Source organism: Corvus kubaryi, unplaced genomic scaffold (genome assembly GCF_017639235.1).
Source record: "Corvus kubaryi isolate FWS band 111438036 unplaced genomic scaffold, C.kubaryi_AGA036_p1.0 137, whole genome shotgun sequence".
Taxonomy (NCBI): domain Eukaryota; kingdom Metazoa; phylum Chordata; class Aves; order Passeriformes; family Corvidae; genus Corvus; species Corvus kubaryi.
In genome coordinates, this window is record NW_024580671.1 from 1,948,015 (window position 1) to 1,964,240 (window position 16,226).

At 35.1% G+C, this 16,226-nt stretch overlaps 1 protein-coding gene across 7 annotated transcripts in view; it reads left to right on the forward strand.

Moving 5' to 3' along the window:
• Positions 1 to 3,854: 3,854 nt before the first annotated feature.
• The window catches only part of MGAT4C (MGAT4 family member C), a 336,587-nt gene continuing 324,215 nt past the window's right edge, over positions 3,855 to 16,226 (forward strand). For all 7 annotated transcript variants that reach the window (XM_042017617.1, XM_042017612.1, XM_042017619.1 and 4 more), the window contains exon 1: positions 3,855 to 4,237. The gene's annotated coding sequence lies outside the window, so the exon portion shown is untranslated. The remainder of the gene's footprint in view (positions 4,238 to 16,226) is intronic.

Below are 16,226 nucleotides of genomic sequence, written 5' to 3' on the forward strand. Positions count from 1 at the left end.
AAAAAGGAGAATGAACATCAACATATTAAAGTCATAAATTTCCATCCTTCTTCCCCTCACTAAGTATCAGCTACTTTTGGGAACCACATAACATGGCAGACTGAAATTGCAAGGGAGGCTTTAGCAAATTCTCCCACAGGAGTTGATGAGTTGAACCCAAATAGCACACCTAGGTCTCAATTTCCTCTTAAAACTCACATACTTCTATCTTGAATGTCATTTCCCATGTTGTAAGTGTTTACTGTATGAAAACCACTGGCAGAAGGGCATTATGGTCCACTCATAATGGAAGCCAACACTTTCTACTATTAACTTAAGATTAGGCAAAATATTTTTATGTGTGTTTTATTTTCATCCAGACCTAATCCTCTCTGAATCTAAAAGAGGAAAACTAGCAGCAAGCTATGGCCTAAACACATACAAGTACAAACCACACGTATTCCAAGAACAAACAGTGATGAAACATATGAAGCATCTAAAATAAGGCAAGAGCTCATTTCACAATAATGAAAAAGAGACTTCAAAAAGTTAACTAAATGTTTATATGCATACACATTGCAGTTTTTTCAATCATTACATATGTATGCAAAATACAATATACAGTAGCAAAAATGTCTCACTTTGTGTCACTGAAGTTTTCATCTTTGAATTGCATATCTCTTATCCCGCTGGAGTTCCCCATTAGAAGTTCTTCTCTGCTATGGAAACCTAATGCAAGACAGGCAGGGTAAAGCTAGGAGAATATAATCTGAATTTATTAACCAGTATTTTGTCTCCAGTGAAGAATGACAGAGAAAAAGGAAAGACAAACATTTATCTAAACTGAGATCTTTTACTTATTGAGAATTACCAGTTGCAGGAGATCAGTAGTTCTAAAGATTTAGCCAAATACAATTTTTTAGTGCATTCTATTATATAGGAGGGTTTTTAACATTCTATAGAAATCTGCCTTGTAACTGTGGTATCATGCTACTATTTAAGTTTAAAAATTAAATAGGCCCAGTGTATAACTTTGGTTTATAGAAATCAACTTTCCTAAAGTTTTGAGGTACCCAAGTCAAAGTGCTCTTAAAGCAATTACAACTTCTGTTGCCCAGGCAGGTAACATGCCACAGAGTTACAATGTGCACAACTCCATGCTCACCTTTTTCACCCTCTGCCTATTATGCTATTGCTGTCTTTTGAGGTTTTGAAAGAGGTTTTCATAACTGGATTACAGCACACCAAAAATATCTAGTATGCTATGCCAACAGTGTCACCTCTGCTTCCATCTGGGACTCTCTGATTGATTGCAAAATGATATTAAACTGTGCCAGTAGATAACTTGGAAAGGAAAAACAAAGCAAACAACAGGCAAACAAACCCCACCAAAACTAAATCAAACCAGAACAAAAGCCCTATTAATTTTTTCTCCTGGCAATGTCTGAGAATTTCTTGTGAATTTATGTCTTGTTCTACTACTCTGCAAACCAAGTGACTTTGCTTTGCTGGCTGTCTTGGGCCTAATCCCTGACAATCCTCAGGGACTACTAAACCCTTTTTCTGGAAAAAAACAATTGTTGCATTCTTCCTTTCTCCATCTGATACCGAAAAAGAGGCAGCTGAGAAGAATATGTAGTCAAAGGTCAGAACTTTACTACGGCATTTTGGTTACCCAAACTCTGTTTTGGTTTCTAAACTGGTTCTCTATTTCCTTCCATGTCACACCCCAAAATTTAGTCAGAAACCTTCCTAGAAACTGACATGTCAATGTTACTTATTCAAACCAGTGAATATGAATGAATCATACCTTCTAAAATAATGATACCACTAGAAAGAGTGAATTACAATTATTATATATTTTTAATTTGTTCAAGAGAATAGATTTTTATGAATAGAATCTGAGACACTGATGTAGCTTTTTGGACCCAAGCTGCTGAGGGATCAAGAAAAGCAGCAGCTTGTCATTTGTAGCTCTGGCTGAAGCAGTAGATGTTGAGAGGGGGGAGGTGTGAGTGATTCTTATTCTAAAATTAATAATAGCACACAAACCACACTGTCTTTGAGGCTAGCAGGTGGCTTTCAGCTCTAGAAAGACTTCCATCAAGCCTTTCCTTATTGTGAAGAAGGATAACTTTGGGGTATCCAGGGCTGGGCTGCTGCACAGTGAGGTCTTGGCAGTTTTATCAGTTTCAGCACCAGATGCTGCAATTGTGTGAGAGGAAGAAAAGAGGAATCTAATAATCCAAATTTATTTAAGGAAGATGTTTTGAAAAATAAAGGCTAACAAAATTAGGAAACATTTAAACAGAAAATCATTATGAACTCAGGATTTTGGTGGTTCCTAAACAATAGTGAAAATTGCAGAATTATTGAGGTTGGAAGGGATTTCTAGAGGTCACCTAGACAAAACTCCCTGATCAAACAGGCCCACCTAGAGCTGGGGGTTTGGACTAGATGATCTTGAAGGTCTCTTCCAACCAAAACCATTCTGCAATTCTATGACTTGCGATATTATGATCTGTTTACATGGAAAATATACAAATATTGATGGCAAGGACTGGCAGCACAGCCAGTGTCACCTAGAAATTTGAGTGTTACAACAGCATAAATTATCCTAGAGCAAGGCAGCATGGGATACTTTTTAATCCCTTTGGAAATACGTGTTATTTTTGGCTATGTTTATGTGTATTGTATGTACGGAACTGTTGGATCTGGTCAAGTGCTTGCATATGCTTCAAGGGGTGGTTGCTGGGGCAAAGGCCAAAGGAGCTTCTGTTTAAAAAATTAGCCTGGACATAAATCCTTCAGCATAAAATAAAGAGGCTCTGTGGAGCTACAGCTTTAGTAAGTTAAGCCCCAAGGAAATCTATTAATGTTGATCATGACTTTTCACTTCACCTGGCAGAGTTCTGCTAATGTGAGTGCATGCTTTACCCCAGAGCATGGGGAAGAAAAGAGACTGCTGCAGTCATGTCCTAAAGATTTTCAGTCTCTTCATGCCTGTTTGATGAAAACAGGGTCTATATCTCTTTTTTGGCAATATATTTACTTATCATTCTCAAGAGTTCTAGCACAAAGGCTATATTCATATATATTCAGCTGCATCTCTGTTTATTTACAGCATAGGTGGAGGGGCTGAATTTCCATGATATTGAGAAATTTCAATGTAAAAACTTTTTACATAACAGTAGAAATTAGTTACTTTGTCAAATAACTTTGGCATTAAAGTGATATTCAGAAAACTTAAATTCTATCTTTTTTTGTGAAATAGTGTGAGCTGTGGTTCATAATTAAAGACAACTTGTTACACAATATTTTTTAGAGGCATGGCAAAACATCAATCACATTTTTTTTGAGGATTATCTAGGATTATCTACTAAGGCTAAACATGGTGATTGTTCAGAATTTTAGCTGTCACTTCATTTTTTGCCAACAAGGGGAAAATACTGCTCTTTCATTTCCTAGAATATTGAAAATGAAGATAATTGCAACATGATACTTATTAAAAAAAAAAAACAAAACAGAAAGAACAGAGAGTGGAAAAACGAATTGAGTATAAGCAGATAAAGTTTTGGAAACAGTGATAACTCCCAACACAGATTTTTGGGCATAGTTATACTGTGAAATATGTTGCCATTTATCAACTTTAAAAAGTTTGAGTATTTTTTTTTTAATATAGAAAAATCTAGGATGATGTTTTTTATTTGGTTTGGTTTTTTTTCCCTTGTCCTGTCTCTTTTTTAACCTGTGGCTTGAAAGAAAGCAGCAGTGAGAATGAATTTCATGCTAGTAGACACTTTTAAGACTAGATTTAGCTGCAGTCACATTAGCTTAGATAATGGGAGAATTTTTCTTCATTGAAAATGCTCCCTGTCGCTCAAGAAAAACTCACTGAGGCAGCCTGCCATCTAGCTTTTTCACAGCAAAATAGGCTTGCAGACTGCAGATGAGAGACTCGGGAGCAGAGACAATTTTAACTTAGCCATCCCTAATTTATCTCAAGCTTTTTCAATTCATCTTCACTGCTCTATGCACACTGGAACACCAGATTGTCGACCCCTGGGAAAAGAATGCAGCCAGGGATCTAGAGAACTGTCACATCCCGAGAAGTATTTAAATTGTGCTGATTTTCTTCTGGAGTGCTGAGCAGAGGGAATGAAACTCTCCATCAAGTCATAGCTTTGCGGGCAATAGATCAGAGGATACTGCCAGTTTCTCTAATGGATTATTGTTATCGGGCAGGTTCTTCCTGAAGGTATGTAGTTACTCTCTCAATTCATTACCCACACTATTTATCAGGTAATGATCTAATGAACTAGTAATCCAGATACATTAAGAAAAATGTTAACTAAGTAGTCTGTATTGATTGAATGATGGCACTTTATTGCAGCATGTTTGCAGGTAAAATACTTACTGTAGATGTGTTGTACCTACTGCCAAGTGCTTTGTCAGCAATCCCCCCAAGCAAAAAACAATCCCTAACCTTTAAACAAAAAAGCAAAAATCCATTGTGCTGCATATAACATTGCCATAAGTTGATGCTGACTGTCCAGAGGATGTTGTTTTTTGAAACAATGAATAATCAATAGCAAAATAGTTCTTCTGATTTTGAATTGGTTATAGATTAATATTAATTTTACAAAATATTTTCCAAACCTGGATATATGCAGAACTCCCCTTAAAGTACTACAAATTAGTTTTGGAGTTAGATATCTGCTTGTTTACTATGATGTTCTTCCCTTTCACATGGAGAGTTACAATATTTCATTCTGAAAATCTCTGATAGATATGTAACAGAAGTCTGTTGTTGCATCTGTACTGCCACACTCCAGGAGCTGCTTAATAAAGCATAAGGATTATATACCACAACAGGAGGTTTAAAAATAAAACCTGTAAAGAATTTCTTGCCTTTTAAACTTCTCTGTTTATATAGGAGTTAAAGCATGTTCCTTCTAATCTGAATTGCTTACTGCATGTCTGTAGCTTGTGAGGCAGCCTGACCTAAAAATGAAAGATCTCTAAAATGCAGAAGCAGCCAGACATTTTTTGAATTATTCCAAGCGCGGGAGTTGCTGCAGAGATGGAAAAAGCACTACCACATTAAAGTCCTGGCCTTGTTTCATTTCCAAGTTGGCTCTCTACTTGCGTACAAACAAAATTGAGCACGAATTTTCAGGTGCAGGGCTAAGCAAGAGTTAAGCCCTGAGAAAAACAAAAATTCTTATCTGTAGCTTCTTGTCCAGCACACTGGCTAGGCTGCTGTCATGCTACCAAGAGTAAATGATGTATGAGCTTGTCTGTGGTGTACTGGATAGTGCAGTTGATATGCTGAACTGGATTTTTAGTTACAAGTGACAGGCGTTTGTCATATTTTTGGATGTACTGCTGAAAGAAAGCAACAAGATAGAAGTAGGTAACAAAGCTGGAGGAGAAGGGGATCTCAAAAGCCTATATTGGTTAAAAGCAGTAAGTCTGAGATAAGAGCATTTTCTAGTATGTTTATCTTCCTCTATTTAAGGAATATAGTATATTCAAGGCTTTAATAAAAAATTACAGTAGTACATATTGCTCCTGTATGCAACACTTGAAAGTTCCTTTCGTCTAGTGCCTTGGAAAGGCTAAAGAATAAAGAAGAGAGATTGATTCTATCCCACTTCCAGTGAACTCTCTTAAAGCAGTTCCTTTCCTATGGACCTCAGAAAGACTCAGGTAAAGAGGCTTTCATTAAGCTCTCCCTAGGGACTCCTACCATCAGCAAGATATTTTTTAAAGGAAATGTGCACATTAGCTGTGTTTTTCCCAATCTCCTAGGCTTCTCATTTAAATATATAGAGGCATCATAACATGCTTCTAGATATCCATGGATATTTCAGCATTATATGCTATCACTTATGAATGTCACAACCTGAGAGGGTAATACAGCCTTTTCTTATTATATATTGCTCATATGAAAAACTAACTTTTCTAGATCACATTCCATATTGTCTCCTTTGGGCCCAATTATATGTTTCCTTTTAAATGTTTGGCTACTGTAACCACTAGCTCTTTAAATATATTTTTTTCTGATATATGGGTTTGGGGAGTAACCAAGAGCAACACAAAATTATCTCAATTTTTTCTCTAAAGTAAGATGAAACAAAACACATTAAAACTAGATTTAAATGGGAGGATGATATTAAATAATAGAAAGTAAATGAAGATTAGTAGCTTTATGTTCTATCTTTACCTTCACGTTGTGTTTTTTTTTCTTTTTTGTCTATCATGTTGTGCAGTAATAGCTCTGCCCCATTCTCTTGATAGAGACTTCTGATGTACCCACATATTATGCCATTTTCAGGTGGAATCTTCTGCTGCCTTCTGATATCCTCTTAGGCCACTTGTGAAAAGAACTGTATTACAAAATTTGGTATAGCACAGATAGATGAAAATATTCTGGGAAGAAAGCTGAAGCACAAATTCTTTGTTATGGTGTTAAATTTATAATCTGCAGTCTTCTGCCTGTCCTGGTTCCACTACTATCCCTGTTCCACCTTTAGTTTACTTTCTTTCTTCTTTCCTACATTAACAAGTTCCTTAAAAAGGAAAAAAAAGTTTTGCATAGGAATTTACAGCAATACAACAAATACACCCATTTTATTTACATTCTTCAACAATCCTTCTCCAGCACTACTTATCTCCTGTGTCCAATTTTGCTGAAGTAAGTTTAAGTGTTGGCTGTATTCCTTTCTTGATACCTTAGGTTCTACTCCTTCCTGTTCTGCTGTGTACTAGACAAATCATAAAACCAAAAGGACAATTTTGACCTTTGTATGCAATGCCCCTGGTTTTCCCTTGTGCTTATTTATGAGCTGTTTGAGTTTAGAGTTTGCTCTTCTCCCCGAGTGAGCCTCTAGAAGGTAAAGATATTACATTGAATGGATACCAAAAAGACAGCTTTTTACTTGTGTCATTCCTCTTCCTTCTTCTTTGAGATTTGTCAATGTGTTTGTGATAACACATAATTCTATGCAGTAGATAAAAATAATATCTCTAGGAATATTTTTTGAAAAAAACTAATTTGTGACTGTTTATCATCTATTCTTTGAACTCTAACAGGTAACTAGTGGGGAAAGCGCTTAGAAGACGAAAGAGCCAGGGGCATGAATAATGAATGTTCTCAGGGAAAACCTGGATATTTCTAAGATCAGGATGTGCTATGAACTGATTTGTTTCTTCCCTCTATATGTCTTTCTAGGTTTCAGGACTGATTTGTCACTGTTTAAGCATTTATTAAATGAATAACTTTGTTTCATATGTATCGTTTACACAGGCCATTAGCTAGACAACACATATACACTAATTCTGCTAAGATTTAAGTAAGTCTAATGACCTATGTATGTTTTCACACACTTAATTTCACAATTTTGAGTAAACAAGAGTGAAAAGATGGTTTCCCCTGAGAATAATTTCTGATTATTGTAAAGAAATTCAAGAAATAGTGGTGGAAAGAACACACAAAGCTAGTTCACACTTGCAAAGCTGTCTTATTTTGGTTGAAATTCCTCAACACACTCTCAAAATGTGATCCAGCTTCTTAAATTGTGGGATACCTTGCCTAGATACAGGTACAAGTCCAAGGCCTTGCACAAGTTTTGTGTTGTATCTTTTAGCCCATTATTTTAGTAATGCAAAATATCTGAAATTTTAGTAAGCATTAATATTTAAGCAACTGAGTAGATATATTTTCATCACTTAAGAATTAAAAAAAAAAAGAAAAATAAGCACTAGAATTCACTTCTCCTTCTTTACTTTGTCTCCATCTCTTAAGAGAATTCAGGTGAAATAATAACACAATTTTGGTCACTTATATTGTCCTAATAGAAAAAGTGTAAAGCAGATGGTATTTCTGTTGAAAAGGACATACCTCACAAAAATATTGATAAGTCCATGACTAAATGAATTCATATGATCTTCAGGGTAATATCTTTCAGATTATGTATTTTTAAGTTAATTTTATAAAAGTGGATGTTATTTCTCTTGTTCTATGATTATCTTAGTTTGATATATTTTAAGTAAAGCATTTTGTTTTGAAATACTTCCAAAGTTTTGGATTTTTTTCTATTTGTGCCCCCCACCCACTCCCCACCCACCAAATGCTATGAAACCACATTTGAAAATCTGTAATAACTACCCGTTACTTTTCTGGAAAGCCCAAATTTTAGAGTAGGAAAACCTGTAAGTATATGGTTCAAAGATAATTTAAAATAAAGTTTTTACTGTAAATTTGATTCTTGTTCTGCCTTGCTATGCAGTACAAAGTAAATATGCCTCAAAAAGTGAGAATATTACATACCCTTAAACTTTTCTTACATTCTTTCTTTCTTTCATATATTGCTGAGCATAGAAGTTATTCTGAAATATCCTGAGCTGGTCTCTTCTTCTTGTCAACAAATCTGCAGAATTTTCTGCAGTAGGTATTTTCAGGTGCAATTAAAAATTTGGTTTGTTCAGGGAGATTCAATATTGCTTTTCCAACTTAATGCTGTCATTACAATTACTGTCTGACATAGAGAGATAAATAACATTACTGAAGAAATTACAGTAATTTATGTTGTTCTGAATGTCAATTAATATCCATTTCGCCTCATTCTCACACTGGTGGATGTCACTACATTGAAGCCAATGCAATAAATGAGAGTGGAATCAGATTCAGTATGTTTAAGTATACCAGTTTGCCCCTTAACATCCATCAGCATGAAGTTTATATCTTAAATTGTGTCTATTAATGAGGTTTTGAAAGGTACATTATGTGTTTGCACATAAAACTACTTATGCTTTGCTTTTCTAGCTGCTGCTGAAGACTGGAAATGTTTTTCAACTGTCCATATCTTCTCAAACTTTGAAAACTACTTAATCAGAATTTAAGGCAGATGAAAAAATTCTATCTCAAAAAATTTAAAATAATTCCTTGACTGCTTATTACTTCTGATGCCCCAAATTTTCATTATTTTAAGTGGGTGAAATATGTATTTTGTATGGATCTTATTAGAAAGACACTCCTGAGATGTACTGCCATTAAAAAAACTTCTATTGAAACACTTTTTGGGTTCTATTTTGACTACTTTTGGAGCAGCAATTAACTTTAAAAAACCATGGCAAGCATGCAAATTTTTCTGTGAGCCAAGAAGCATTTCTAATTCGTGTTTTCAAATGTACCAAACATTATATGGAAGGATAGGAGACCTCTCTGCAAAATCAAATTACAGTATTAAAAAAGGAGGAGTCCATAAATGTCTCTAGTGAAGCTTTACCTCCTTTCTGCAGTATTTCCTCTAACCCTATTTGATCAACTTTCATTTGTCAGGTTGAAATTTTCTGATATTATATGACAAAAGTTAGAGTAACTCAAATTTAAGAGGTTTTACTTTATAAGACTATTATTTTTGAAGAAATATAGCGGCCAGTAGGCTTTCCCTAGCTGTTTGTTCATATGCATTATAAGAATGAAAGAAGCTAATAAGGTATTTTACCTATCTTCCGCTTGCAAATTCATGAAGAAAACAGAATAGATAAAAGGAACAAAATAAAACCAAAACCAAAACCAAACCAAACCAACCAAACAACAAGAAAACCACAAATACACAAAATATTTTAATACACTAGGGAATATATTTTGTTTTATTTTCTGTGTTCTGTACTCCCAAGAGCATTAATGGATCTCTTGAAAATAATGTAGAACAGTCTCTGGAATTTAGGGATGATTTTTAGCACTTTGAAATTACTGAAATATCACTCCCATAGATGGCCTTACACACTCAGCAGTTGAATCACACTCTCCTGTGTTATAATCTATCATATAGATTAACCATCATATGGTATTCTTTACTACTATTCCTTGTAGGAAGTGAGTTTGTGCATCAGTATGATGCAACAGCATGCCAACACCAAAAGGAATATCATGCTAGGCCTTCCCACTTCTGGAAAGGCTGTGACTGTGAAGCTTGCGAAGCCTCTCCATGAGCCAGTAAGAACAAGTCTGATGAAAAGCTAGCTTCATAGAAGAAAATGAATAGTTTTTCTATAGGTTAGTAATTTCAATCATTTATCTAAGTATCTGATGAATCTGAGACCTGAATCACATCACCAAAATACGAGGGAGACTAAGGCTGTCAGAGTAATGAGGTGGAAGGAGGAATTTTCTCCTTTTTTGCAGCTATAAACTGTTAAATTACAACAGCTATGACATTTAACCTCACCTTAAAACTGCCTTGCACTTTTTGCATGTCTTTCCTACCTCCTGTCAAAAAGTGTCAGTGGAGGAAAAATGAGATCTCTGCTCACTTTCAGAAAAGAACTTATTGCTCTGGTGTGTGCCTCCTTGGGGAAAGGCAGACTGGCAGCCAGACAGGGAGGTTTAAATCACCTAGAGCTCTCAAGCTTCCCTTGCCATCAAAACACCTGCTGCAACACTAGTTAAACTGTTAAGTCAATAAGGATCTTTAAGAACTATCTGTACAGTTTACCTGATCTTGTTAAACCAATCCCAGATCTGATCAATTTTTAAAAATTATTTCACTACATACTTGATAGTGAAGTAGTTTTTGGGTTTTGTTGTTTTGGTTTTTTGGGCTTTTTTGAAGCAAGTTTTTCCAAAAACTTATTTTCTTGGTTTTTGTAATTCTGGATCTGTCAGTCCTCTGTGAGACGCAGACCCCCATCCCTCCTGATTCTGTGATTCTGCACCTGGGACAGAGTATTGCCAGGCTCTAATATAAACGGAGAGAGGAGTGGCTGGAGAGCAGCCCTTCAGGAAGGGATGTGAGGGTACTCCTCAGCAGCAGGTTCTACATGGGTCAGCAGTGGTCCTTCACAGCCCAGAGGGCAAAACGCATCATAGGATACAACAAACTCTGCATGATCAGGTGGGAAAAAGAGGTTGTTATCCCACTGTACTCAGTGCAGCCTCACCTTGAGCACTGTGTGCAGTTTGGGACCCACAATTTGAGAAGGAATGAGAGTCCTTCCATGCATCTAGAGGATGCTGATGAAAGGGCTGGAGGGAATGTCTTGTGAGGAGCAGCTGTGGACTTTGGCTTTTTCTGCTTTGCAATAAGGGAGTTTGAGGGGTGATAATAAAGATATTAAACAGGAATGACCTTAATTTGAGACATGTGAAACCTCACTAGTGACCATATGCCAACCTGATGTAGCATCATTCACCACTATGAACATACCAAGTGGAACTTAACCATGTACAAATCCATACCATTCTCTTAGTTGCTTTATTTAGTTTACTATTATTAGAGGGGAAAAAACAAAACAAAACCTCAGGAATGAAAGACAAATTCTTGCTTGAAATTGAAATTACCTGGCCATGTAAAAGCAACACGGGCATATTTTCCAATACTGATTTTGAGTAAATATTGGTAGACAATTACATTAACAGAAAGAGTTCAAATTCCATACTGAAAGCATCTCCACACATATGAAATGAGTGAGTATAAAAGAAGAGATAGATAGAAACCCAGAAAAAACATGTGAGCAGAAATATTGAACACATGGCAACATTCACTATAGTGCATTGCTTCATAATGATCTTGGTAGAGAAAATTGCCAGGGTGTATGGATGGAACCATAAAGAGCAAGCAATTAAGTTTAGAGACAATAAAGATCACTTACTGGATGTGGTGCATTTATTCAAAATAAAAGTACTGCAAACAGTATCTCTAATGCTGTAAGAATGGCAGACTTCCAGATCATTTTGGAGAAATACTTAGTCTCTGTAGGCAATAGCAGTCTTGTAAGTACATGCAGATGAAACCTATTTTTTTTTTTCCTAGAAATTAATGTGAAAAAAAAAATCCTGTATTGATAAAGAAGTAGACACACTCAGTGCCCAGGAAAAATTTTAAAAATGCTCAAAAATTTAATCCACAATTCCATGCAGGTAACTGACTTTTCTCCTCAACAAAACCTGCAGGTTATCTTTTCCAATCCAGTATTTTTATAAACATATAAGGGCAGACTATTTATTTCTAATAGCTTGAAACTTCCCAGCCTCAGGGATAATTTAACTGAGGGAATGAATCTTTTCTTGTGAGTATCCCTCCTATCGCCATATGAGATTTGTACAAAAAGATATTCATTAACACTAGATCTTCTTGATATTAGTTTTGTTCCATATCCAGAGACTCCTGTTGAGATTTCCTGTAGGTTGTCTTCCTGCTCTGTGATGAGGATTTAGATTGTTTGGCATTGTCAAACGCTGTAACAGAATCTCAAGAATGCACAGCCCATTCCCAGTCACAGATACAAGATCTGCAAGCAAACATACTTGGTTCAGTGCCATTACTGCATGTCAAAATTCTCATCTTCAAATAAAACCCATCTTACCCAAGTAAAACGTACACAAGGGCTCATACAGAGGCTTTCAAAAGCCTTAAAAAGGATTTTAGTTTTCAGTTGTGTAGACTGTTTTGTTTGGTTTTTTGTTTTTAATTTAGATTTAATTATGTGCAATATAAAAGACTATTTCATCTTGAAGTGAAAATCTGTTTGGCGAAGAAATAGAAAAGCATTTCTGAAATTTATTGGTACATCATGCCAAATTGAAATAACTTATCATCCTGAAATTTTAGTCATTGAACTATTAATCCAAAAAAATTGTTTCACCTTTTAGAGAACTATTACAAATTTACCATAGAAGATTGTTGTGTTCAGTACTATGACTCTGACTTTATTTTACAGTGTGTTATTTCCAGTATCTACAACAAAGAATGATGCATCTTTTATAAACTATTAGTCTGTGTTCTCTGCCTCCTTACTTCAACTAAGACTCCATTGTTATTTAAAAAGCAAACAAACAAAAAAGGGTGGCCAAAATGGACTTGCTTCTAGTGTTAGGTGGGAAGGATTTTGTTGTGTGTATTTTTGTGATAGATATATAGATATGGTGATAATGAAAAATAATATCTTGTGACTTTGAAATGTAAACAGAACATTTTAATTTCTTTTGAAACTTAGTTTCAAGATCCATAACATTCTTACATATACAATTACACAAACCTCTATTTTCTATAATCTTTGCAGATACACACTAAAGAACCTATCTGAAACATAAGAAGCTCTACTTAGCAATTAAAATACTGATTAGCCATGTTCTGATTAGTATACTTAGATTGAGACATAACTGTTTTATGCAATAGATTGTTAAAAGACTATTTCTTTTACTTTTCAAAGACTTCTAGTATGCTTTACAAAAAAGTTTAAACAAGACTATTTTGTAAAATAATACTTGTTTGCCCGAATAATGATTTTTCTGAAAAGTGGAAATATATTTCAATGTACACTTTTGGGAGTCAAGAATAAGATCCAGATATAATTTACTGGATAACAATGTTTACTTTTTCCCCAGAAGCCATCTTTTGCAAAGGACAGGATGAAATAATTTCTTACATATAGAAGTATCTATATCTTTTAGTGCAAAATTACTAGAATTCTAACTGTCTGTTTCATGTAATACTTGGCCATTTTCCTTTCTCCTCCATATACCCCCATTTCTTCATTCAACCACCAACATTATGTCTAAGATGCTGGGTTAGGCAGCCTTCTGCCTCTCAAGACTTTCTCCTGACATTGCTTCTCTTATCAATATGGCAGAAAGGAATGTACAGATGGCTACATGGGTAACTAAACAGGAAAGTATCAAAGAATAAGTGCTTTTCTGAAATATTTTCCCTTCTCATTTAAGCCATCTAATTTGAGAAACTCGTGGGATAACAGCTTTGAAAATAGGCTGCTTTATTAGCATTCTGTCTATTCTTCACTCTTTTCCTTTCACTATGGCAGATGTTTAAAGGGGCACTGACTGAAAGCCCTGTTACCTTTGTAAGGGTCTCTCCTGTTGAGTGCAAGGGTTAGTTGACAGAAACAACTTCAGTTTTTAATGTAGTACAGTGCAACCAGGAGCAGATTCACTTTAGTAGCATGGAGGTTAGTTTGTACACTCTCCAAAAACTAGTCGTAGATTAGTTCAAATTCACATGGAGTCCCACATACCAGCTCAGACTTCTCCCTGTTACCAAAACAAGTTAAAGTACCTGTGTTTTGCATGGCAATCTCACTGTAAACATATATTGCACCTCCTTAATGATGCCATGTTGTTATTGGGCCCTTGCTGTCCAGGTGAATCCTTAGAACATGAGTGGTGAGGCCGTGTAAATGTGACTGGCATCTTGCTTAGTGTTTGCAGTGTGGAGACAGGGACTAGTATCCTGGTCACTTCTGCTGGATATGCTATACAGATTTCTACTACAATTGACTGGCATATCTTTATTGAGAAAAAAAAAAAATTAAGGTTTTCCTTGAAATGACTGTTCATATCACAATCTTACACAAATATTTAATGGCCAAGAGAAGATTGATTACTGAAATACCAGGTTCAATCACGATTTTAATGAAGACCAGTGCTGCTTAAAACCCAAGCTGTATGTTTCAATAGCACATAAATTTATCAGCTGAGATATGTAATGTTCCCAGACTGTTGACATGTAGAGTGTGAGTTTTAATGAAATGAGTTTGTGCAATATGGAGAGAATGGTACCACAGTACTGCTTAATCGATTAGCAGAGAAGACTACAAAAATATCCCCTTTCTGTAGATACTGGGTCCGATTGCTCCATACACTTCTGTTGAAGCAGATGATGGATATTTAATACTAAATAGGTGCCCTGGTTTGTATGCTGAAATATTTCCCATTACTTAAAGAATGTGCTTATAGAACTGATATATTGCATTACTTTGTCATATCGTGTCAAGTTGAATTGACTTGTAATGTAAACTATGTAACATGATATGACGTCCTGCAATTTGCCATAATTTGATATAACATAATTTAGCAGGTCAGAAATGTAAAACAAACAAAAATTTGTCCATGAGGAAATTCATGCTGTTCATTTAGGCAAAGGTGAAAAGTGTTTTTGCCAGAAAATAAAATAGAAACATATTCCACCTGATGGGTACTTGCCTAGAAATATTCCCTATACAACAGAGTAGAATTGTTTTACCAAAAGAAATCTTGGAGATGATGATTACTTAGTTTTACTCACCATGGGTCGAAGTAATGTCTTGAACAGTTGCCATTTTCTTCAAAAGCCATCAGAATACAACACATTAACCTAGGATCTGGCTTTCTAGTAATATTTTAGTACAGTGAATGACAACTTTTCAAGTCATTAGCATTGACATGTTAACGATCATGTTGAAGCAGAAAAAATATTTTTGCACGTAGGAGTTGATGGACTCATAGCTTTGTGATCATTGAGTCAAGAGATTTATGTTAACATGAAATCCATGTCAACCAGAACTGACAGTGTCAGGCAGGTGTCACCTGTAGCATCAAAGAGTGATTGACAGAAAATTCATTACTTGATTAGGGGCTTAATTATTTTGCTTACTCAAGGCATCTCCTTCTTATCAGACTCAGGCACTAACAAGGGCATAAAGCTCTGGGGCTACAGAGAAAGAACAAAAACAAGGTGAATAACATGGAAAAAAAGACAAAACTATTCCATTTGTCATGCAGCAATTTATAGTTCTTAGACTGTCCATATAAATGGGAGAAAAACAATGCTTGAAATAAAGCAGAAGACAATCTTTGGCAAAATTACTTTTCTAAGCTACAGCTATGTGAAATAATCTACAATTGAAATTCATGCTGAGCTTTGAGATGCAGCAATCTCCCAGCCTTGCTGCAACACAAATCTTTATAATGGCCAATCAAAGAGTAATATATGAAAAATTCTAAATACTATCAATCCATGGCAAGATTGTTCTTTTAAAGCTGTATTGTAAAATTTATTCTTTATTTAAGATGTAGAAATGAAAAAATCTAACTTTATTTTATAAATATTTTGTATTATACATTGTTAAAAGGTACCAAGATTCTTGATACCCACTATTTTAGCTAAATATCACTGTATTTTGTATGAGAGACTTTCTGGAAGAAGCAAAATGTTTCAGAAACTTTTTTCAAATATCAAATATATTTTGCTTCTTTTATCTGTTCAGTTAAGTAGTTTCTGATATTAATTACTTAATATTAATTAATGACTTAAAAAAAACAAGATAAAGTAAACAAAATGTCTTATCTTTATTATCCCACAGACTTTTTGGAATGAGCTAAAGTGACACTGGGCAAGAACTAGCAAAACAGTTCTCTTCCTAAGAATATCTGTATCCAGGAAGCTAATAATTTTGAAACTTCA